This window comes from Hordeum vulgare, chromosome 2H (genome assembly GCF_904849725.1).
Source record: "Hordeum vulgare subsp. vulgare chromosome 2H, MorexV3_pseudomolecules_assembly, whole genome shotgun sequence".
NCBI classification, from domain to species: Eukaryota; Viridiplantae; Streptophyta; class Magnoliopsida; order Poales; family Poaceae; genus Hordeum; species Hordeum vulgare.
This window is the reverse complement of record NC_058519.1, coordinates 576,234,430-576,252,181: the sequence shown is the minus strand read 5'-3', so window position 1 is coordinate 576,252,181 and position 17,752 is coordinate 576,234,430. Positions and strand designations below refer to the sequence as shown.

The window sequence follows — 17,752 nt, the reverse complement described above, 5'->3', positions numbered from 1 at the left end:
CAGAGAGTAATCGCCAAAAATAAGAAAATGAGGTCATATAGATCACGGGCCCGCGTCATCCTTGTCACGTGGCGCAAAAATATATTTAAAAAGGGGAATGCAACACGAGGACTTCCCAGGAGGTCACCCATCCTAGTACTAATCTCGCCCAAGCGCGCTTAACTTCGGAGTTCTGATGGGATCCGGTGCTTTAGTGCTGGTATGATCGCACCCGACATGCAACTATCTATTTGTTCCTTATGCTTGCCCCTACTACTACTACTACTACTACTACTACTACTACTAGTCGTTGGGTGTCAAGCGCGGTGGGAAAAGTCACACAGTAATCGTCAAAAATAAGAAAATGAGGTCATATAGATCACGCTCCCGCGTCATCCTTGTCACGTGGCGCAAAAATATATTTAAAAAGGGGAATGCAACACGAGGACTTCCCAGGAGGTCACCCATCCTAGTACTACTCTCGCCCAAGCACGCTTAACTTCGGAGTTCTAATGGGATCCGGTGCTTTAGTGCTGGTATGATCGCATCCGACATGCAATTATCTATTTGTTCCTTATGCTTGCCCCTACTACTACTAGTACTACTACTACTACTACTACTACTACTAGTCGTTGGGTGTCAAGCGCGGTGGGAAAAGTTACACAGTAATCGTCAAAAATAAGAAAATGAGCTCATATAGATCACGCTCCCGCGTCATCCTTGTCACGTGGCGCAAAAATATATTTAAAAAGGGAATGCAACACGAGGACTTCCCAGGAGGTCACCCATCCTAGTACTACTCTCGCCCAAGCACGCTTAACTTCGGAGTTCTGATGGGATCCGATGCTTTAGTGCTGGTATGATCGCATCCGACATGCAACTATCTATTTGTTCCTTATGCTTGCCCCTACTACTACTACTACTAGTCGTTGGGTGTCAAGCGCGGTGGGAAAAGTCACACAGTAATCGTCAAAAATAAGAAAATGAGGTCATATAGATCACGCTCCCGCGTCATCCTTGTCACGTGGCGCAAAAATATATTTAAAAAGGGGAATGCAACACGAGGACTTCCCAGGAGGTCACCCATCCTAGTACTACTCTCGCCCAAGCACGCTTAACTTCGGAGTTCTGATGGGATCCGGTGCTTTAGTGCTGGTATGATCGCATCCGACATCCAACTATCTATTTGTTCCTTATGCTTGCCCCTACTACTACTACTACTACTACTACTACTACTACTACTAGTCGTTGGGTGTCAAGCGCGGTGGGAAAAGTCACACAGTAATCGTCAAAAATAAGAAAATGAGGTCATATAGATCACGCTCCCGCGTCATCCTTGTCACGTGGCGCAAAAATATATTTAAAAAGGGAATGCAACACGAGGACTTCCCAGGAGGTCACCCATCCTAGTACTACTCTCGCCCAAGCACGCTTAACTTCGGAGTTCTGATGGGATCCGGTGCTTTAGTGCTGGTATGATCGCATCCGACATGCAACTATCTATTTGTTCCTTATGCTTGCCCCTACTACTACTACTACTACTAGTCGTTGGGTGTCAAGCGCGGTGGGAAAAGTCACACAGTAATCGTCAAAAATAAGAAAATGAGGTCATATAGATCACGCTCCCGCGTCATCCTTGTCACGTGGCGCAAAAATATATTTAAAAAGGGGAATGCAACACGAGGACTTCCCAGGAGGTCACCCATCCTAGTACTACTCTCGCCCAAGCACGCTTAACTTCGGAGTTCTGATGGGATCCGGTGCTTTAGTGCTGGTATGATCGCATCCGACATCCAACTATCTATTTGTTCCTTATGCTTGCCCCTACTACTACTACTACTACTAGTACTACTACTACTACTACTACTACTACTACTAGTCGTTGGGTGTCAAGCGCGGTGGGAAAAGTCACACAGTAATCGTCAAAAATAAGAAAATGAGGTCATATAGATCACGCTCCCGCGTCATCCTTGTCACGTGGCGCAAAAATATATTTAAAAAGGGGAATGCAACACGAGGACTTCCCAGGAGGTCACCCATCCTAGTACTACTCTCGCCCAAGCACGCTTAACTTCGGAGTTCTAATGGGATCCGGTGCTTTAGTGCTGGTATGATCACATCCGACATGCAACTATCTATTTGTTCCTTATGCTTGCCCCTACTACTACTAGTACTACTACTACTACTACTACTACTACTAGTCGTTGGGTGTCAAGCGCGGTGGGAAAAGTCACACAGTAATCGTCAAAAATAAGAAAATGAGGTCGTATAGATCACGCTCCCGCGTCATCCTTGTCACGTGGCGCAAAAATATATTTAAAAAGGGGAATGCAACACGAGGACTTCCCAGGAGGTCACCCATCCTAGTACTACTCTCGCCCAAGCACGCTTAACTTCGGAGTTCTGATGGGATCCGGTGCTTTAGTGCTGGTATGATCGCATCCGACATGCAACTATCTATTTGTTCCTTATGCTTGCCCCTACTACTACTACTACTACTACTACTACTAGTCGTTGGGTGTCAAGCGCGGTGGGAAAAGTCACACAGTAATCGTCAAAAATAAGAAAATGAGGTCATATAGATCACGCTCCCGCGTCATCCTTGTCACGTGGCGCAAAAATATATTTAAAAAGGGGAATGCAACACAAGGACTTCCCAGGAGGTCACCCATCCTAGTACTACTCTCGCCCAAGCACGCTTAACTTCGGAGTTCTGATGGGATCCGGTGCTTTAGTGCTGGTATGATCGCATCCGACATGCAACTATCTATTTGTTCCTTATGCTTGCCCCTACTACTACTACTACTACTACTAGTCGTTGGGTGTCAAGCGCGGTGGGAAAAGTCACACAGTAATCGTCAAAAATAAGAAAATGAGGTCATATAGATCACGCTCCCGCGTCATCCTTGTCACGTGGCGCAAAAATATATTTAAAAAGGGGAATGCAACACGAGGACTTCCGAGGAGGTCACCCATCCTAGTACTACTCTCGCCCAAGCACGCTTAACTTCGGAGTTCTGATGGGATCCGGTGCTTTAGTGCTGGTATGATCGCATCCGACATCCAACTATCTATTTGTTCCTTATGCTTGCCCCTACTACTACTACTACTACTACTACTACTACTACTACTACTACTACTACTACTACTAGTCGTTGGGTGTCAAGCGCGGTGGGAAAAGTCACACAGTAATCGTCAAAAATAAGAAAATGAGGTCATATAGATCACGCTCCCGCGTCATCCTTGTCACGTGGCGCAAAAATATATTTAAAAAGGGGAATGTAACACGAGGACTTCCCAGGAGGTCACCCATCCTAGTACTACTCTCGCCCAAGCACGCTTAACTTCGGAGTTCTAATGGGATCCGGTGCTTTAGTGCTGGTATGATCGCATCCGACATGCAACTATCTATTTGTTCCTTATGCTTGCCCCTACTACTACTAGTACTACTACTACTACTACTACTACTACTACTAGTCGTTGGGTGTCAAGCGCGGTGGGAAAAGTCACACAGTAATCGTCAAAAATAAGAAAATGAGGTCATATAGATCACGCTCCCGCGTCATCCTTGTCACGTGGCGCAAAAATATATTTAAAAAGGGGAATGCAACACGAGGACTTCCCAGGAGGTCACCCATCCTAGTACTACTCTCGCCCAAGCACGCTTAACTTCGGAGTTCTGATGGGATCCGGTGCTTTAGTGCTGGTATGATCGCATCCGACATGCAACTATCTATTTGTTCCTTATGCTTGCCCCTACTACTACTACTACTACTAGTCGTTGGGTGTCAAGCGCGGTGGGAAAAGTCACACAGTAATCGTCAAAAATAAGAAAATGAGGTCATATAGATCACGCTCCCGCGTCATCCTTGTCACGTGGCGCAAAAATATATTTAAAAAGGGGAATGCAACACGAGGACTTCCCAGGAGGTCACCCATCCTAGTACTACTCTTGCCCAAGCACGCTTAACTTCGGAGTTCTGATGGGATCCGGTGCTTTAGTGCTGGTATGATCGCATCCGACATGCAACTATCTATTTGTTCCTTATGCTTGCCCCTACTACTACTACTACTACTAGTCGTTGGGTGTCAAGCGCGGTGGGAAAAGTCACACAGTAATCGTCAAAAATAAGAAAATGAGGTCATATAGATCACGCTCCCGCGTCATCCTTGTCACGTGGCGCAAAAATATATTTAAAAAGGGGAATGCAACACGAGGACTTCCCAGGAGGTCACCCATCCTAGTACTACTCTCGCCCAAGCACGCTTAACTTCGGAGTTCTGATGGGATCCGGTGCTTTAGTGCTGGTATGATCGCATCCAACATGCAACTATCTATTTGTTCCTTATGCTTGCCCCTACTACTACTACTACTACTAGTGGTTGGGTGTCAAGCGCGGTGGGAAAAGTCACACACTAATCGTCAAAAATAAGAAAATGAGGTCATATAGATCACGCTCCCGCGTCATCCTTGTCACGTGGCGCAAAAATATATTTAAAAAGGGGAATGCAACACGAGGACTTCCCAGGAGGTCACCCATCCTAGTACTACTCTCGCCCAAGCACGCTTAACTTCGGAGTTGTGATGGGATCCGGTGCTTTAGTGCTGGTATGATCGCATCCGACATGCAACTATCTATTTGTTCCTTATGCTTGCCCCTACTACTACTACTACTACTACTACTACTACTACTACTACTACTACTAGTCGTTGGGTGTCAAGCGCGGTGGGAAAAGTCACACAGTAATCGTCAAAAATAAGAAAATGAGGTCATATAGATCACGCTCCCGCGTCATCCTTGTCACGTGGCGCAAAAATATATTTAAAAAGGGGAATGCAACAAGAGGACTTCCCAGGAGGTCACCCATCCTAGTAGTACTCTCGCCCAAGCACACTTAACTTCGGAGTTCCGATGGGATCCGGTGCTTTAGTGCTGGTATGATCGCATCCGACATGCAACTATCTATTTGTTCCTTATGCTTGCTCCTACTACTACTACTACTACTACTACTACTACTACTACTAGTCGTTGGGTGTCAAGCGCGGTGGAAAAAGTCACACAGTAATCGTCAAAAATAAGAAAATGAGGTCATATAGATCACGCTCCCGCGTCATCCTTGTCACGTGGCGCAAAAATATATTTAAAAAGGGGAATGCAACACGAGGACTTCCCAGGAGGTCACCCATCCTAGTACTACTCTCGCCCAAGCACGCTTAACTTCGGAGTTCTGATGGGATCCGGTGCTTTAGTGCTGGTATGATCGCATACGACATGCAACTATCTATTTGTTCCTTATGCTTGCCCCTACTACTACTACTACTACTAGTACTACTAGTCGTTGGGTGTCAAGCGCGGTGGGAAAAGTCACACAGTAATCGTCAAAAATAATAAAATGAGGTCATATAGATCACGGTCCCGCGTCATCCTTGTCACGTGGCGCAAAAATATATTTAAAAAGGGGAATGCAACACGAGGACTTCCCAGGAGGTCACCCATCCTAGTACTACTCTTGCCCAAGCACGCTTAACTTCGGAGTTCTGATGGGATCCGGTGCTTTAGTGCTGGTATGATCGCATCCCACATGAAACTATCTATTTGTTCCTTATGCTTGCCCCTACTACTACTACTACTACTAGTCGTTGGGTGTCAAGCGCGATGGGAAAAGTCACACAGTAATCGTCAAAAATAAGAAAATGAGGTCATATAGATCACGCTCCCGCGTCATCCTTGTCACGTGGCGTAAAAATATATTTAAAAAGGGGAATGCAACACGAGGACTTCCCAGGAGGTCACCCATCCTAGTACTACTCTCGCCCAAGAACGCTTAACTTCGGAGTTCTGATGGGATCCGATGCTTTAGTGCTGGTATGATCGCATCCGACATGCAACTATCTATTTGTTCCTTATGCTTGCCCCTACTACTACTACTACTACTACTACTACTACTACTACTACTACTACTACTACTAGTCGATGGGTGTCAAGCGCGGTGGGAAAAGTCACACAGTAATCGTCAAAAATAAGAAAATGAGGTCATATAGATCACGGTCCCGCGTCATCCTTGTCACGTGGCGCAAAAATATATTTAAAAAGGGGAATGCAACACGAGGACTTCCCAGGAGGTCACCCATCCTAGTACTACTCTCGCCCAAGCACGCTTAACTTCGGAGTTCTGATGGGATCCGGTGCTTTAGTGCTGGTATGATCGCATCCGACATGCAACTATCTATTTGTTCCTTATGCTTGCCCCTACTACTACTACTACTACTAGTCGTTGGGTGTCAAGCGCGGTGGGAAAAGTCACACAGTAATCGTCAAAAATAAGAAAATGAGGTCATATAGATCACGCTCCCGCATCATCCTTGTCACGTGGCGCAAAAATATATTTAAAAAGGGGAATGCAACACGAGGACTTCCCAGGAGGTCACCCATCCTAGTACTACTCTCGCCCAAGCACGCTTAACTTCGGAGTTCTGATGGGATCCGGTGCTTTAGTGCTGGTATGATCGCATCCGACATGCAACTATCTATTTGTTCCTTATGCTTGCCCCTACTACTACTACTACTACTACTACTACTACTACTACTAGTCGTTGGGTGTCAAGCGCGGTGGGAAAAGTCACACAGTAATCGTCAAAAATAAGAAAATGAGGTCATATAGATCACGGTCCCGCGTCATCCTTGTCACGTGGCGCAAAAATATATTTAAAAAGGGGAATGCAACACGAGTACTTCCCAGGAAGTCACCCATCCTAGTACTACTCTCGCCCAAGCACGCTTAACTTCGCAGTTCTGATGGGATCCGGTGCTTTAGTGCTGGTATGATCGCATCCGACATGCAACTATCTATTTGTTCCTTATGCTTGCCCCTACTACTACTACTACTACTACTACTACTACTACTACTAGTCGTTGGGTGTCAAGCGCGGTGGGAAAAGTCACACAGTAATCGTCAAAAATAAGAAAATGAGGTCATATAGATCACCCTCCCGCGTCATCCTTGTCACGTGGCGCAAAAATATATTTAAAAAGGGGAATGCAACACGAGGACTTCCCAGGAGGTCACCCATCCTAGTACTACTCTCGCCCAAGCACGCTTAACTTCGGAGTTCTGATGGGATCCGGTGCTTTAGTGCTGGTATGATCGCATACGACATGCAACTATCTATTTGTTCCTTATGCTTGCCCCTACTACTACTACTACTACTAGTACTACTAGTCGTTGGGTGTCAAGCGCGGTGAGAAAAGTCACACAGTAATCGTCAAAAATAAGAAAATGAGGTCATATAGATCACGGTCCCGCGTCATCCTTGTCACGTGGCGCAAAAATATATTTAAAAAGGGGAATGCAACACGAGGACTTCCCAGGAGGTCACCCATCCTAGTACTACTCTCGCCCAAGCACGCTTAACTTCGGAGTTCTGATGCGATCCGGTGCTTTAGTGCTGGTATGATCGCATCCCAAATGAAACTATCTATTTGTTCCTTATGCTTGCCCCTACTACTACTACTACTACTAGTCGTTGGGTGTCAAGCGCGGTGGGAAAAGTCACACAGTAATCGTCAAAAATAAGAAAATGAGGTCATATAGATCACGCTCCCGCGTCATCCTTGTCACGTGGCGTAAAAATATAGTTAAAAAGGGGAATGCAACACGAGGACTTCCCAGGAGGTCACCCATCCTAGTACTACTCTCGCCCAAGCACGCTTAACTTCGGAGTTCTCATGGGATCCGATGCTTTAGTGCTGGTATGATCGCATCCGACATGCAACTATCTATTTGTTCCTTATGCTTGCCCCTACTACTACTACTACTACTAGTCGATGGGTGTCAAGCGCGGTGGGAAAAGTCACACAGTAATCGTCAAAAATAAGAAAATGAGGTCATATAGATCACGGTCCCGCGTCATCCTTGTCACGTGGCGCAAAAATATATTTAAAAAGGGGAATGCAACACGAGGACTTCCCAGGAGGTCACCCATCCTAGTACTACTCTCGCCCAAGCACGCTTAACTTCGGAGTTCTGATGGGATCCGGTGCTTTTGTGCTGGTATGATCGCATCCGACATGCAACTATCTATTTGTTCCTTATGCTTGCCCCTACTACTACTACTACTACTAGTCGTTGGGTGTCAAGCGCGGTGGGAAAAGTCACACAGTAATCGTCAAAAATAAGAAAATGAGGTCATATAGATCACGCTCCCGCATCATCCTTGTCACGTGGCGCAAAAATATATTTAAAAAGGGGAATGCAACACGAGGACTTCCCAGGAGGTCACCCATCCTAGTACTACTCTCGCCCAAGCACGCTTAACTTCGGAGTTCTGATGGGATCCGGTGCTTTAGTGCTGGTATGATCACATCCGACATGCAACTATCTATTTGTTCCTTATGCTTGCCCCTACTACTACTACTACTACTACTAGTCGTTGGGTGTCAAGCGCGGTGGGAAAAGTCACACAGTAATCGTCAAAAATAAGAAAATGAGGTCATATAGATCACGCTCCCGCGTCATCCTTGTCACGTGGCGCAAAAATATATTTAAAAAGGGGAATGCAACACGAGGACTTCCCAAGAGGTCACCCATCCTAGTAGTACTCTCGCCCAAGCACGCTTAACTTCGGAGTTCTGATGGGATCCGGTGCTTTAGTGTTGGTATGATCGCATCCGACATGCAACTATCTATTTGTTCCTTATGCTTGCCCCTACTACTACTACTACTACTACTACTACTACTACTACTAGTCGTTGGGTGTCAAGCGCGGTGGGAAAAGTCACACAGTAATCGTCAAAAATAAGAAAATGAGGTCATATAGATCACGGTCTCGCGTCATCCTTGTCACGTGGCGCAAAAATATATTTAAAAAGGGGAATGCAACACGAGGACTTCCCAAGAGGTCACCCATCCTAGTACTACTCTCGCCCAAGCACGCTTAACTTCGGAGTTCTGATGGGATCCGGTGCTTTAGTGCTGGTATGATCGCATCCGACATGCAACTATCTATTTGTTCCATATGCTTTCCCGTACTACTAATACTACTACTACTACTAGTCGTTGGGTGTCAAGCGCGGTGGGAAAAGTCACACAGTAATCGTCAAAAATAAGAAAATGAGGTCATATAGATCACGCTCCCGCGTCATCCTTGTCACGTGGCGCAAAAATATATTTAAAAAGGGGAATGCAACACGAGGACTTCCCAGGAGGTCACCCATCCTAGTACTACTCTCGCCCAAGCACGCTTAACTTCGGAGTTCTGATGGGATCCGGTGCTTTAGTGCTGGTATGATCGCATCCGACATGCAACTATCTATTTGTTCCTTATGCTTGCCCCTACTACTACTAGTCGTTGGGTGTCAAGCGCGGTGGGAAAAGTCACACAGTAATCGTCAAAAATAAGAAAATGAGGTCATATAGATCACGCTCCCGCGTCATCCTTGTCACGTGGCGCAAAAATAGAGGTCACCCATCCTAGTACTACTCTCGCCCAAGCACGCTTAACTTCGGAGTTCTGATGGGATCCGGTGCTTTAGTGCTGGTATGATCGCATCCGACATGCAACTATCTATTTGTTCCTTATGCTTGCCCCTACTACTACTACTACTACTACTACTACTACTAGTCGTTGGGTGTCAAGCGCGGTGGGAAAAGTCACACAGTAATCGTCAAAAATAAGAAAATGAGGTCATATAGATCACGGTCCCGCGTCATCCTTGTCACGTGGCGCAAAAATATATTTAAAAAGGGGAATGCAACACGAGGACTTCCCAGGAGGTCACCCATCCTAGTACTACTCTCGCCCAAGCACGCTTAACTTCGGAGTTCTGATGGGATCAGGTGCTTTAGTGCTGGTATGATCGCATCCGACATGCAACTATCTATTTGTTCCTTATGCTTTCCCCTACTACTACTACTACTACTACTACTACACTACTACTACTACTACTACTACTACTACTACTACTACTACTACTAATACTACTACTACTACAACTACTACTACTACTACTACTACTACTACTACTACTACTACTACTACTACTACTACTACTACTACTAGTCGTTGGGTGTCAAGCGCGGTGGGAAAAGTCACACAGTAATTGTCAAAAATAAGAAAATGAGGTCATATAGATCACGCTCCCGCGTCATCCTTGTCACGTGGCGCAAAAATAGAGGTCACCCATCCTAGTACTACTCTCGCCCAAGCACGCTTAACTTCGGAGTTCTGATGGGATCCGGTGCTTTAGTGCTGGTATGATCGCATCCGACATGCAACTATCTATTTGTTCCTTTTGCTTTTCCCTACTACTACTACTACTACTACTACTACTAGTCGTTGGGTGTCAAGCGCGGTGGGAAAAGTCACACAGTAATCGTCAAAAATAAGAAAATGAGGTCATATAGATCACGCTCCCGCGTCATCCTTGTCACGTGGCGCAAAAATATATTTAAAAAGGGGAATGCAACACGAGGACTTCCCAGGAGGTCACCCATCCTAGTACTACTCTCGCCCAAGCACGCTTAACTTCGGAGTTCTGATGGGATCCGTTGCTTTAGTGCTGGTATGATCGCATCCGACATGCAACTATCTATTTGTTCCTTATGCTTGCCCCTACTACTACTACTACTACTAGTCGTTGGGTGTCAAGCGCGGTGGGAAAAGTCACACAGTAATCGTCAAAAATAAGAAAATGAGGTCCTATAGATAACGCTCCCGCGTCATCCTTGTCACGTGGCGCAAAAATATATTTAAAAAGGGGAATGTAACACGAGGACTTCCCAGGAGGTCACCCATCCTAGTACTACTCTCGCCCAAGCACGCTTAACTTCGGAGTTCTGATGGGATCCGGTGCTTTAGTGCTGGTATGATCGCATCCGAAATGCAACTATCTATTTGTTCCTTATGCTTGCCCCTACTACTACTACTACTAGTCGTTGGGTGTCAAGCGCGGTGGGAAAAGTCACACAGTAATCGTCAAAAATAAGAAAATGAGGTCATATAGATCACGGTCCCGCGTCATCCTTGTCACGTGGCTCAAAAATATATTTAAAAAGGGGAATGCACCACGAGGACTTCCCAGGAGGTCACCCATCCTAGTACTACTCTCGCCCAAGCACGCTTAACTTCGGAGTTCTGATGGGATCCGGTGCTTTAGTGCTGGTATGATCGCTTCCGACATGCAACTATCTATTTGTTCCTTATGCTTGCCCCTACTACTACTACTACTACTAGTCGTTGGGTGTCAAGCGCGGTGGCAAAAGTCACACAGTAATCGTCAAAAATAAGAAAATGGGGTCATATAGATCACGCTCCCGCGTCATCCTTGTCACGTGGCGCAAAAATATATTTAAAAAGGGAATGCAACACGAGGACTTCCGAGGAGGTCGCCCAAGCACGCTTAACTTCGGAGTTCTGATGGGATCCGGTGCTTTAGTGCTGGTATGATCGCATCCGACATGCAACTATCTATTTGTTCCTTATGCTTGCCCCTACTACTACTACTACTACTACTACTAGTCGTTGGGTGTCAAGCGCGGTGGGAAAAGTCACACAGTAATCGTCAAAAATAAGAAAATGAGGTCATATAGATCACGCTCCCGCGTCATCCTTGTCACGTGGCGCAAAAATATATTTAAAAAGGGGAATGCAACACGAGGACTTCCCAGGAGGTCACCCATCCTAGTACTACTCTCGCCCAAGCACGCTTAACTTCGGAGTTCTGATGGGATCCGGTGCTTTAGTGCTGGTATGATCGCATCCGACATGCAACTATCTATTTGTTCCTTATGCTTTCCCGTACTACTACTACTACTACTACTACTACTAGTCGTTGGGTGTCAAGCGCGGTGGGAAAAGTCACACAGTAATCGTCAAAAATAAGAAAATGAGGTCATATAGATCACGCTCCCGCGTCATCCTTGTCACGTGGCGCAAAAATATATTTAAAAAGGGGAATGCAACACGAGGACTTCCCAGGAGGTCAACCATCCTAGTACTACTTTCGCCCAAGCACGCTTAACTTCGGAGTTCTGATGGGATCCGGTGCTTTAGTGCTGGTATGATCGCATCCGACATGCAACTATCTATTTGTTCCTTATGCTTGCCCCTACTACTACTACTACTACCACTACTACTACTAGTCGTTGGGTGTCAAGCGCGGTGGGAAAAGTCACAGAGTAATCGTCAAAAATAAGAAAATGAGGTCATATAGATCACGCTCCCGCGTCATCCTTGTCACGTGGCGCAAAAATATATTTAAAAAGGGGAATGCAACACGAGGACTTCCCAGGAGGTCGCCCAAGCACGCTTAACTTCGGAGTTCTGATGGGATCCGGTGCTTTAGTGCTGGTATGATCGCATCCGACATGCAACTATCTATTTGTTCCTTATGCTTGCCCCTACTACTACTACTACTACTACTACTAGTCGTTGGGTGTCAAGCGCGGTGGGAAAAGTCACACAGTAATCGTCAAAAATAAGAAAATGAGGTCATATAGATCACGCTCCCGCGTCATCCTTGTCACGTGGCGCAAAAATATATTTAAAAAGGGGAATGCAACACGAGGACTTCCCAGGAGGTCACCCATCCTAGTACTACTCTCGCCCAAGCACGCTTAACTTCGGAGTTCTGATGGGATCCGGTGCTTTAGTGCTGGTATGATCGCATCCGACATGCAACTATCTATTTGTTCCTTATGCTTGCCCCTACTACTACTACTACTACTAGTCGTTGGGTGTCAAGCGCGGTGGGAAAAGTCACACAGTAATCGTCAAAAATAAGAAAATGAGGTCATATAGATCACGCTCCCGCGTCATCCTTGTCACGTGGCGCAAAAATATATTTAAAAAGGGGAATGCAACACGAGGACTTCCGAGGAGGTCACCCATCCTAGTACTACTCTCGCCCAAGCACGCTTAACTTCGGAGTTCTGATGGGATCCGGTGCTTTAGTGCTGGTATGATCGCATCCGACATGCAACTATCTATTTGTTCCTTATGCTTTCCCATACTACTACTACTACTACTACAACTACTACTACTACTACTACTACTACTACTACTACTACTACTACTACTACTACTACTACTACTACAACTACTACTACTACTACTACTACTACTACTACTACTACTACTACTACTACTACTACTACTAGTCGTTGGGTGTCAAGCGCGGTGGGAAAAGTCACACAGTAATCGTCAAAAATAAGAAAATGAGGTCATATAGATCACGCTCCCGCGTCATCCTTGTCACGTGGCGCAAAAATAGAGGTCACCCATCCTAGTACTACTCTCGCCCAAGCACGCTTAACTTCGGAGTTCTGATGGGATCCGGTGCTTTAGTGCTGGTATGATCGCATCCGACATGCAACTATCTATTTGTTCCTTATGCTTGCCCCTACTACTACTACTACTACTACTACTACTAGTCGTTGGGTGTCAAGCGCGGTGGGAAAAGTCACACAGTAATCGTCAAAAATAAGAAAATTAGGTCATATAGATCACGCTCCCGCGTCATCCTTGTCACGTGGCGCAAAAATAGAGGTCACCCATCCTAGTACTACTCTCGCCCAAGCACGCTTAACTTCGGAGTTCTGATGGGATCCGGTGCTTTAGTGCTGGTATGATCGCATCCGACATGCAACTATCTATTTGTTCCTTATGCTTGCCCCTACTACTACTACTACTACTACTACTACTACTAGTCGTTGGGTGTCAAGCGCGGTGGGAAAAGTCACACAGTAATCGTCAAAAATAAGAAAATGAGGTCATATAGATCACGCTCCCGCGTCATCCTTGTCACGTGGCGCAAAAATATATTTAAAAAGGGGAATGCAACACGAGGACTTCCCAGGAGGTCACCCATCCTAGTACTACTCTCGCCCAAGCACGCTTAACTTCGGAGTTCTGATGGGATCCGGTGCTTTAGTGCTGGTATGATCGCATCCGACATGCAACTATCTATTTGTTCCTTATGCTTGCCCCTACTACTACTACTACTACTAGTCGTTAGGTGTCAAGCGCGGTGGGAAAAGTCACACAGTAATCGTCAAAAATAAGAAAATGAGGTCATATAGATAACGCTCCCGCGTCATCCTTGTCACGTGGCACAAAAATATATTTAAAAAGGGGAATGCAACACGAGGACTTCCCAGGAGGTCACCCATCCTAGTACTACTCTCGCCCAAGCACGCTTAACTTCGGAGTTCTGATGGGATCCGGTGCTTTAGTGCTGGTATGATCGCATCCGACATGCAACTATCTATTTGTTCCTTATGCTTGCCCCTACTACCACTACTACTACTACTAGTCGTTGGGTGTCAAGCGCGGTGAGAAAAGTCACACAGTAATCGTCAAAAATAAGAAAATGAGGTCATATAGATCACGGTCCCGCGTCATCCTTGTCACGTGGCGCAAAAATATATTTAAAAAGGGGAATGCAACACGAGGACTTCCCAGGAGGTCACCCATCCTAGTACTACTCTCGCCCAAGCACGCTTAACTTCGGAGTTCTGATGGGATCCGGTGCTTTAGTGCTGGTATGATCGCATCCGACATGCAACTATCTATTTGTTCCTTATGCTTGCCCCTACTACTACTACTACTACTACTACTACTACTACTAGTCGTTGGGTGTCAAGCGCGGTGGCAAAAGTCACACAGTAATCGTCAAAAATAAGAAAATGGGGTCATATAGATCACGCTCCCGCGTCATCCTTGTCACGTGGCGCAAAAATATATTTAAAAAGGGAATGCAACACGAGGACTTCCCAGGAGGTCGCCCAAGCACGCTTAACTTCGGAGTTCTGATGGGATCCGGTGCTTTAGTGCTGGTATGATCGCATCCGACATGCAACTATCTATTTGTTCCTTATGCTTGCCCCTACTACTACTACTACTACTACTAGTCGTTGGGTGTCAAGCGCGGTGGGAAAAGTCACACAGTAATCGTCAAAAATAAGAAAATGAGGTCATATAGATCACGCTCCCGCGTCATCCTTGTCACGTGGCGCAAAAATATATTTAAAAAGGGGAATGCAACACGAGGACTTCCCAGGAGGTCACCCATCCTAGTACTACTATCGCAAAAGCACGCTTAACTTCGGAGTTCTGATGGGATCCGGTGCTTTAGTGCTGGTATGATCGCATCCGACATGCAACTATCTATTTGTTCCTTATGCTTTCCCGTACTACTACTACTACTACTACTACTACTACTACTAGTCGTTGGGTGTCAAGCGCGGTGGGAAAAGTCACACAGTAATCGTCAAAAATAAGAAAATGAGGTCATATAGATAACGCTCCCGCGTCATCCTTGTCACGTGGCGCAAAAATATATTTAAAAAGGGAATGCAACACGAGGACTTCCCAGGAGGTCACCCATCCTAGTACTACTTTCGCCCAAGCACGCTTAACTTCGGAGTTCTTATGGAATCCGGTGCTTTAGTGCTGGTATGATCGCATCCGACATGCAACTATCTATTTGTTCCTTATGCTTGCCCCTACTACTACTACTACTACCACTACTACTACTAGTCGTTGGGTGTCAAGCGCGGTGGGAAAAGTCACACAGTAATCGTCAAAAATAAGAAAATGAGGTCATATAGATCACGCTCCCGCGTCATCCTTGTCACGTGGCGCAAAAATATATTTAAAAAGGGGAATGCAACACGAGGACTTCCCAGGAGGTCGCCCAAGCACGCTTAACTTCGGAGTTCTGATGGGATCCGGTGCTTTAGTGCTGGTATGATCGCATCCGACATGCAACTATCTATTTGTTCCTTATGCTTGCCCCTACTACTACTACTACTACTACTACTAGTCGTTGGGTGTCAAGCGCGGTGGGAAAAGTCACACAGTAATCGTCAAAAATAAGAAAATGAGGTCATATAGATCACGCTCCCGCGTCATCCTTGTCACGTGGCGCAAAAATATATTTAAAAAGGGGAATGCAACACGAGGACTTCCCACGAGGTCACCCATCCTAGTACTACTCAAGCCCAAGCACGCTTAACTTCGGAGTTCTGATGGGATCCGGTGCTTTAGTGCTGGTATGATCGCATCCGACATGCAACTATCTATTTGTTCCTTATGCTTTCCCATACTACTACTACTACTACAACTACTACTACTACTACTACTACTACTACTACACTACTACTACTACTACTACTACTACTACTACTACTACTACTACTACTACTACTACTACTACTACTACAACTACTACTACTACTACTACTACTACTACTACTACTACTACTACTAGTCGTTGGGTGTCAAGCGCGGTGGGAAAAGTCACACAGTAATCGTCAAAAATAAGAAAATGAGGTCATATAGATGACGCTCCCGCGTCATCCTTGTCACGTGGCGCAAAAATAGAGGTCACCCATCCTAGTACTACTCTCGCCCAAGCACGCTTAACTTCGGAGTTCTGATGGGATCCGGTGCTTTAGTGCTGGTATGATCGCATCCGACATGCAACTATCTATTTGTTCCTTATGCTTGCCCCTACTACTACTACTACTGCTACTACTACTAGTCGTTGGGTGTCAAGCGCGGTGGGAAAAGTCACACAGTAATCGTCAAAAATAAGAAAATGAGGTCATATAGATCACGCTCCCGCGTCATCCTTGTCACGTGGCGCAAAAATATATTTAAAAAGGGGAATGCAACACGAGGACTTCCCAGGAGGTCACCTATCCTAGTACTACTCTCGCCCAAGCACGCTTAACTTCGGAGTTCTGATGGGATCCGGTGCTTTAGTGCTGGTATGATCGCATCCGACATGCAACTATCTATTTGTTCCTTATGCTTGCCCCTACTACTACTACTACTACTACAACTACTACTACTACTACTACCACTACTACTACTACTACTACTAGTCGTTGGGTGTCAAGCGCGGTGGGAAAAGTCACACAGTAATCGTCAAAAATAAGAAAATGAGGTCATATAGATCACGGTCCCGCGTCATCCTTGTCACGTGGCGCAAAAATATATTTAAAAAGGGGAATGCAACACGAGGACTTCCCAGGAGGTCACCCATCCTAGTACTACTCTCGCCCAAGCACGCTTAACTTCGGAGTTCTGATGGGATCCGGTGCTTTAGTGCTGGTATGATCGCATCCGACATGCAACTATCTATTTGTTCCTTATGCTTGCCCCTACTACTACTACTACTACTATTAGTCGTTGGGTGTCAAGCGCGGTCGGAAAAGTCACACAGTAATCGTCAAAAATAAGAAAATGAGGTCATATAGATCACGGTCCCGCGTCATCCTTGTCACGTGGCGCAAAAATATATTTAAAAAGGGAAATGCAACACGAGGACTTCCTAGGAGGTCACCCATCCTAGTACTACTCTCGCCCAAGCACGCTTAACTTCGGCGTTCTGATGGGATCCGGTGCTTTAGTGCTGGTATGATTGTTGGAAATATGCCCTAGAGGCAATAATAAATTAGTTATTATTATATTTCTTAGTTCATGATAAATCGTTTATTATCCATGCTATAATTGTGTTGATTGGAAACACAATACTTGTGTGGATACATAGACAAAACACTGTCCCTAGTAAGCCTCTAGTTGACTAGCTCGTTGATCAAAGATGGTCAAGGTTTCCTGGCCATAGGCAAGTGTTGTCACTTGATAACGGGATCACATCATTAGGAGAATCATGTGATGGACTAGACCCAAACTAATAGACGTAGCATGTTGATCGTGTCATTTTGTTGCTACTGTTTTCTGCGTGTCAAGTATTTATTCCTATGA

The 17,752-nt window shown here is 45.6% G+C and overlaps 47 non-coding genes and 9 pseudogenes across 47 annotated transcripts; all 56 read right to left on the bottom strand.

Moving 5' to 3' along the window:
* Positions 1-94: 94 nt before the first annotated feature.
* Positions 95-213, bottom strand: LOC123438476. Its single transcript, XR_006629615.1, has one exon. It is a non-coding gene; the product is annotated as a 5S ribosomal RNA (ribosomal RNA).
* Positions 214-410: 197 nt separating this feature from the next.
* On the bottom strand, positions 411-529 carry LOC123435041. Its single transcript, XR_006626303.1, has one exon. It is a non-coding gene; the product is annotated as a 5S ribosomal RNA (ribosomal RNA).
* A 202-nt stretch (positions 530-731) lies between these two features.
* On the bottom strand, positions 732-850 carry LOC123436407. The gene has a single exon (XR_006627633.1). It is a non-coding gene; the product is annotated as a 5S ribosomal RNA (ribosomal RNA).
* Positions 851-1,029: 179 nt separating this feature from the next.
* Positions 1,030-1,148, bottom strand: LOC123432015. Its single transcript, XR_006623618.1, has one exon. It is a non-coding gene; the product is annotated as a 5S ribosomal RNA (ribosomal RNA).
* A 199-nt stretch (positions 1,149-1,347) lies between these two features.
* Positions 1,348-1,466, bottom strand: LOC123432003. The gene has a single exon (XR_006623606.1). It is a non-coding gene; the product is annotated as a 5S ribosomal RNA (ribosomal RNA).
* A 182-nt stretch (positions 1,467-1,648) lies between these two features.
* On the bottom strand, positions 1,649-1,767 carry LOC123431992. Its single transcript, XR_006623595.1, has one exon. It is a non-coding gene; the product is annotated as a 5S ribosomal RNA (ribosomal RNA).
* Positions 1,768-1,982: 215 nt separating this feature from the next.
* On the bottom strand, positions 1,983-2,101 carry LOC123435613. The gene has a single exon (XR_006626857.1). It is a non-coding gene; the product is annotated as a 5S ribosomal RNA (ribosomal RNA).
* Positions 2,102-2,304: 203 nt separating this feature from the next.
* LOC123431981 lies at positions 2,305-2,423 on the bottom strand. Its single transcript, XR_006623584.1, has one exon. It is a non-coding gene; the product is annotated as a 5S ribosomal RNA (ribosomal RNA).
* Positions 2,424-2,614: 191 nt separating this feature from the next.
* LOC123435235 lies at positions 2,615-2,733 on the bottom strand. The gene has a single exon (XR_006626492.1). It is a non-coding gene; the product is annotated as a 5S ribosomal RNA (ribosomal RNA).
* Positions 2,734-2,918: 185 nt separating this feature from the next.
* LOC123436247 lies at positions 2,919-3,037 on the bottom strand. The gene has a single exon (XR_006627480.1). It is a non-coding gene; the product is annotated as a 5S ribosomal RNA (ribosomal RNA).
* A 218-nt stretch (positions 3,038-3,255) lies between these two features.
* On the bottom strand, positions 3,256-3,374 carry LOC123437465. The gene has a single exon (XR_006628643.1). It is a non-coding gene; the product is annotated as a 5S ribosomal RNA (ribosomal RNA).
* A 206-nt stretch (positions 3,375-3,580) lies between these two features.
* Positions 3,581-3,699, bottom strand: LOC123431969. The gene has a single exon (XR_006623573.1). It is a non-coding gene; the product is annotated as a 5S ribosomal RNA (ribosomal RNA).
* A 182-nt stretch (positions 3,700-3,881) lies between these two features.
* Positions 3,882-4,000, bottom strand: LOC123436668. The gene has a single exon (XR_006627881.1). It is a non-coding gene; the product is annotated as a 5S ribosomal RNA (ribosomal RNA).
* A 182-nt stretch (positions 4,001-4,182) lies between these two features.
* On the bottom strand, positions 4,183-4,301 carry LOC123431956. Its single transcript, XR_006623562.1, has one exon. It is a non-coding gene; the product is annotated as a 5S ribosomal RNA (ribosomal RNA).
* Positions 4,302-4,483: 182 nt separating this feature from the next.
* LOC123431694 lies at positions 4,484-4,602 on the bottom strand. The gene has a single exon (XR_006623283.1). It is a non-coding gene; the product is annotated as a 5S ribosomal RNA (ribosomal RNA).
* Positions 4,603-4,811: 209 nt separating this feature from the next.
* LOC123432920 lies at positions 4,812-4,930 on the bottom strand. The gene has a single exon (XR_006624486.1). It is a non-coding gene; the product is annotated as a 5S ribosomal RNA (ribosomal RNA).
* A 200-nt stretch (positions 4,931-5,130) lies between these two features.
* LOC123435078 lies at positions 5,131-5,249 on the bottom strand. Its single transcript, XR_006626340.1, has one exon. It is a non-coding gene; the product is annotated as a 5S ribosomal RNA (ribosomal RNA).
* Positions 5,250-5,440: 191 nt separating this feature from the next.
* LOC123436667 lies at positions 5,441-5,559 on the bottom strand. The gene has a single exon (XR_006627880.1). It is a non-coding gene; the product is annotated as a 5S ribosomal RNA (ribosomal RNA).
* A 182-nt stretch (positions 5,560-5,741) lies between these two features.
* Positions 5,742-5,860, bottom strand: LOC123438881. Its single transcript, XR_006629997.1, has one exon. It is a non-coding gene; the product is annotated as a 5S ribosomal RNA (ribosomal RNA).
* Positions 5,861-6,075: 215 nt separating this feature from the next.
* On the bottom strand, positions 6,076-6,194 carry LOC123431944. Its single transcript, XR_006623550.1, has one exon. It is a non-coding gene; the product is annotated as a 5S ribosomal RNA (ribosomal RNA).
* Positions 6,195-6,376: 182 nt separating this feature from the next.
* Positions 6,377-6,495, bottom strand: LOC123431933. Its single transcript, XR_006623539.1, has one exon. It is a non-coding gene; the product is annotated as a 5S ribosomal RNA (ribosomal RNA).
* Positions 6,496-6,695: 200 nt separating this feature from the next.
* Positions 6,696-6,814, bottom strand: LOC123432655. The gene has a single exon (XR_006624228.1). It is a non-coding gene; the product is annotated as a 5S ribosomal RNA (ribosomal RNA).
* A 200-nt stretch (positions 6,815-7,014) lies between these two features.
* Positions 7,015-7,133, bottom strand: LOC123435077. Its single transcript, XR_006626339.1, has one exon. It is a non-coding gene; the product is annotated as a 5S ribosomal RNA (ribosomal RNA).
* Positions 7,134-7,324: 191 nt separating this feature from the next.
* LOC123436813 lies at positions 7,325-7,443 on the bottom strand. The gene has a single exon (XR_006628023.1). It is a non-coding gene; the product is annotated as a 5S ribosomal RNA (ribosomal RNA).
* Positions 7,444-7,625: 182 nt separating this feature from the next.
* On the bottom strand, positions 7,626-7,744 carry LOC123438109. The gene has a single exon (XR_006629269.1). It is a non-coding gene; the product is annotated as a 5S ribosomal RNA (ribosomal RNA).
* Positions 7,745-7,926: 182 nt separating this feature from the next.
* On the bottom strand, positions 7,927-8,045 carry LOC123435175. Its single transcript, XR_006626436.1, has one exon. It is a non-coding gene; the product is annotated as a 5S ribosomal RNA (ribosomal RNA).
* Positions 8,046-8,227: 182 nt separating this feature from the next.
* On the bottom strand, positions 8,228-8,346 carry LOC123435142. The gene has a single exon (XR_006626403.1). It is a non-coding gene; the product is annotated as a 5S ribosomal RNA (ribosomal RNA).
* A 185-nt stretch (positions 8,347-8,531) lies between these two features.
* Positions 8,532-8,650, bottom strand: LOC123432235. The gene has a single exon (XR_006623828.1). It is a non-coding gene; the product is annotated as a 5S ribosomal RNA (ribosomal RNA).
* A 200-nt stretch (positions 8,651-8,850) lies between these two features.
* LOC123434973 lies at positions 8,851-8,969 on the bottom strand. The gene has a single exon (XR_006626236.1). It is a non-coding gene; the product is annotated as a 5S ribosomal RNA (ribosomal RNA).
* A 188-nt stretch (positions 8,970-9,157) lies between these two features.
* On the bottom strand, positions 9,158-9,276 carry LOC123431920. The gene has a single exon (XR_006623526.1). It is a non-coding gene; the product is annotated as a 5S ribosomal RNA (ribosomal RNA).
* A 142-nt stretch (positions 9,277-9,418) lies between these two features.
* Positions 9,419-9,531, bottom strand: LOC123433492 (annotated as a pseudogene).
* A 194-nt stretch (positions 9,532-9,725) lies between these two features.
* LOC123437467 lies at positions 9,726-9,844 on the bottom strand. The gene has a single exon (XR_006628645.1). It is a non-coding gene; the product is annotated as a 5S ribosomal RNA (ribosomal RNA).
* A 288-nt stretch (positions 9,845-10,132) lies between these two features.
* LOC123433491 lies at positions 10,133-10,245 on the bottom strand (annotated as a pseudogene).
* Positions 10,246-10,436: 191 nt separating this feature from the next.
* LOC123437140 lies at positions 10,437-10,555 on the bottom strand. Its single transcript, XR_006628337.1, has one exon. It is a non-coding gene; the product is annotated as a 5S ribosomal RNA (ribosomal RNA).
* Positions 10,556-10,737: 182 nt separating this feature from the next.
* LOC123436885 lies at positions 10,738-10,856 on the bottom strand. Its single transcript, XR_006628092.1, has one exon. It is a non-coding gene; the product is annotated as a 5S ribosomal RNA (ribosomal RNA).
* Positions 10,857-11,035: 179 nt separating this feature from the next.
* On the bottom strand, positions 11,036-11,154 carry LOC123437961. Its single transcript, XR_006629121.1, has one exon. It is a non-coding gene; the product is annotated as a 5S ribosomal RNA (ribosomal RNA).
* A 181-nt stretch (positions 11,155-11,335) lies between these two features.
* On the bottom strand, positions 11,336-11,433 carry LOC123433569 (annotated as a pseudogene).
* Positions 11,434-11,621: 188 nt separating this feature from the next.
* Positions 11,622-11,740, bottom strand: LOC123431909. Its single transcript, XR_006623513.1, has one exon. It is a non-coding gene; the product is annotated as a 5S ribosomal RNA (ribosomal RNA).
* Positions 11,741-11,931: 191 nt separating this feature from the next.
* Positions 11,932-12,050, bottom strand: LOC123438612. The gene has a single exon (XR_006629746.1). It is a non-coding gene; the product is annotated as a 5S ribosomal RNA (ribosomal RNA).
* Positions 12,051-12,244: 194 nt separating this feature from the next.
* On the bottom strand, positions 12,245-12,342 carry LOC123433549 (annotated as a pseudogene).
* Positions 12,343-12,530: 188 nt separating this feature from the next.
* Positions 12,531-12,649, bottom strand: LOC123431897. Its single transcript, XR_006623499.1, has one exon. It is a non-coding gene; the product is annotated as a 5S ribosomal RNA (ribosomal RNA).
* Positions 12,650-12,831: 182 nt separating this feature from the next.
* LOC123436246 lies at positions 12,832-12,950 on the bottom strand. Its single transcript, XR_006627479.1, has one exon. It is a non-coding gene; the product is annotated as a 5S ribosomal RNA (ribosomal RNA).
* A 280-nt stretch (positions 12,951-13,230) lies between these two features.
* Positions 13,231-13,343, bottom strand: LOC123433490 (annotated as a pseudogene).
* Positions 13,344-13,503: 160 nt separating this feature from the next.
* Positions 13,504-13,616, bottom strand: LOC123433487 (annotated as a pseudogene).
* Positions 13,617-13,810: 194 nt separating this feature from the next.
* On the bottom strand, positions 13,811-13,929 carry LOC123431886. The gene has a single exon (XR_006623486.1). It is a non-coding gene; the product is annotated as a 5S ribosomal RNA (ribosomal RNA).
* A 182-nt stretch (positions 13,930-14,111) lies between these two features.
* On the bottom strand, positions 14,112-14,230 carry LOC123431875. The gene has a single exon (XR_006623473.1). It is a non-coding gene; the product is annotated as a 5S ribosomal RNA (ribosomal RNA).
* Positions 14,231-14,415: 185 nt separating this feature from the next.
* On the bottom strand, positions 14,416-14,534 carry LOC123431864. The gene has a single exon (XR_006623460.1). It is a non-coding gene; the product is annotated as a 5S ribosomal RNA (ribosomal RNA).
* Positions 14,535-14,730: 196 nt separating this feature from the next.
* Positions 14,731-14,828, bottom strand: LOC123433548 (annotated as a pseudogene).
* Positions 14,829-15,013: 185 nt separating this feature from the next.
* On the bottom strand, positions 15,014-15,132 carry LOC123433173. Its single transcript, XR_006624718.1, has one exon. It is a non-coding gene; the product is annotated as a 5S ribosomal RNA (ribosomal RNA).
* A 196-nt stretch (positions 15,133-15,328) lies between these two features.
* LOC123431939 lies at positions 15,329-15,447 on the bottom strand. The gene has a single exon (XR_006623545.1). It is a non-coding gene; the product is annotated as a 5S ribosomal RNA (ribosomal RNA).
* Positions 15,448-15,641: 194 nt separating this feature from the next.
* Positions 15,642-15,739, bottom strand: LOC123433545 (annotated as a pseudogene).
* Positions 15,740-15,927: 188 nt separating this feature from the next.
* On the bottom strand, positions 15,928-16,046 carry LOC123437948. Its single transcript, XR_006629109.1, has one exon. It is a non-coding gene; the product is annotated as a 5S ribosomal RNA (ribosomal RNA).
* Positions 16,047-16,343: 297 nt separating this feature from the next.
* LOC123433486 lies at positions 16,344-16,456 on the bottom strand (annotated as a pseudogene).
* Positions 16,457-16,647: 191 nt separating this feature from the next.
* Positions 16,648-16,766, bottom strand: LOC123437056. The gene has a single exon (XR_006628258.1). It is a non-coding gene; the product is annotated as a 5S ribosomal RNA (ribosomal RNA).
* A 227-nt stretch (positions 16,767-16,993) lies between these two features.
* On the bottom strand, positions 16,994-17,112 carry LOC123431853. Its single transcript, XR_006623446.1, has one exon. It is a non-coding gene; the product is annotated as a 5S ribosomal RNA (ribosomal RNA).
* Positions 17,113-17,297: 185 nt separating this feature from the next.
* On the bottom strand, positions 17,298-17,416 carry LOC123433370. The gene has a single exon (XR_006624886.1). It is a non-coding gene; the product is annotated as a 5S ribosomal RNA (ribosomal RNA).
* Between the last annotated feature and the right edge of the window lie 336 nt (positions 17,417-17,752).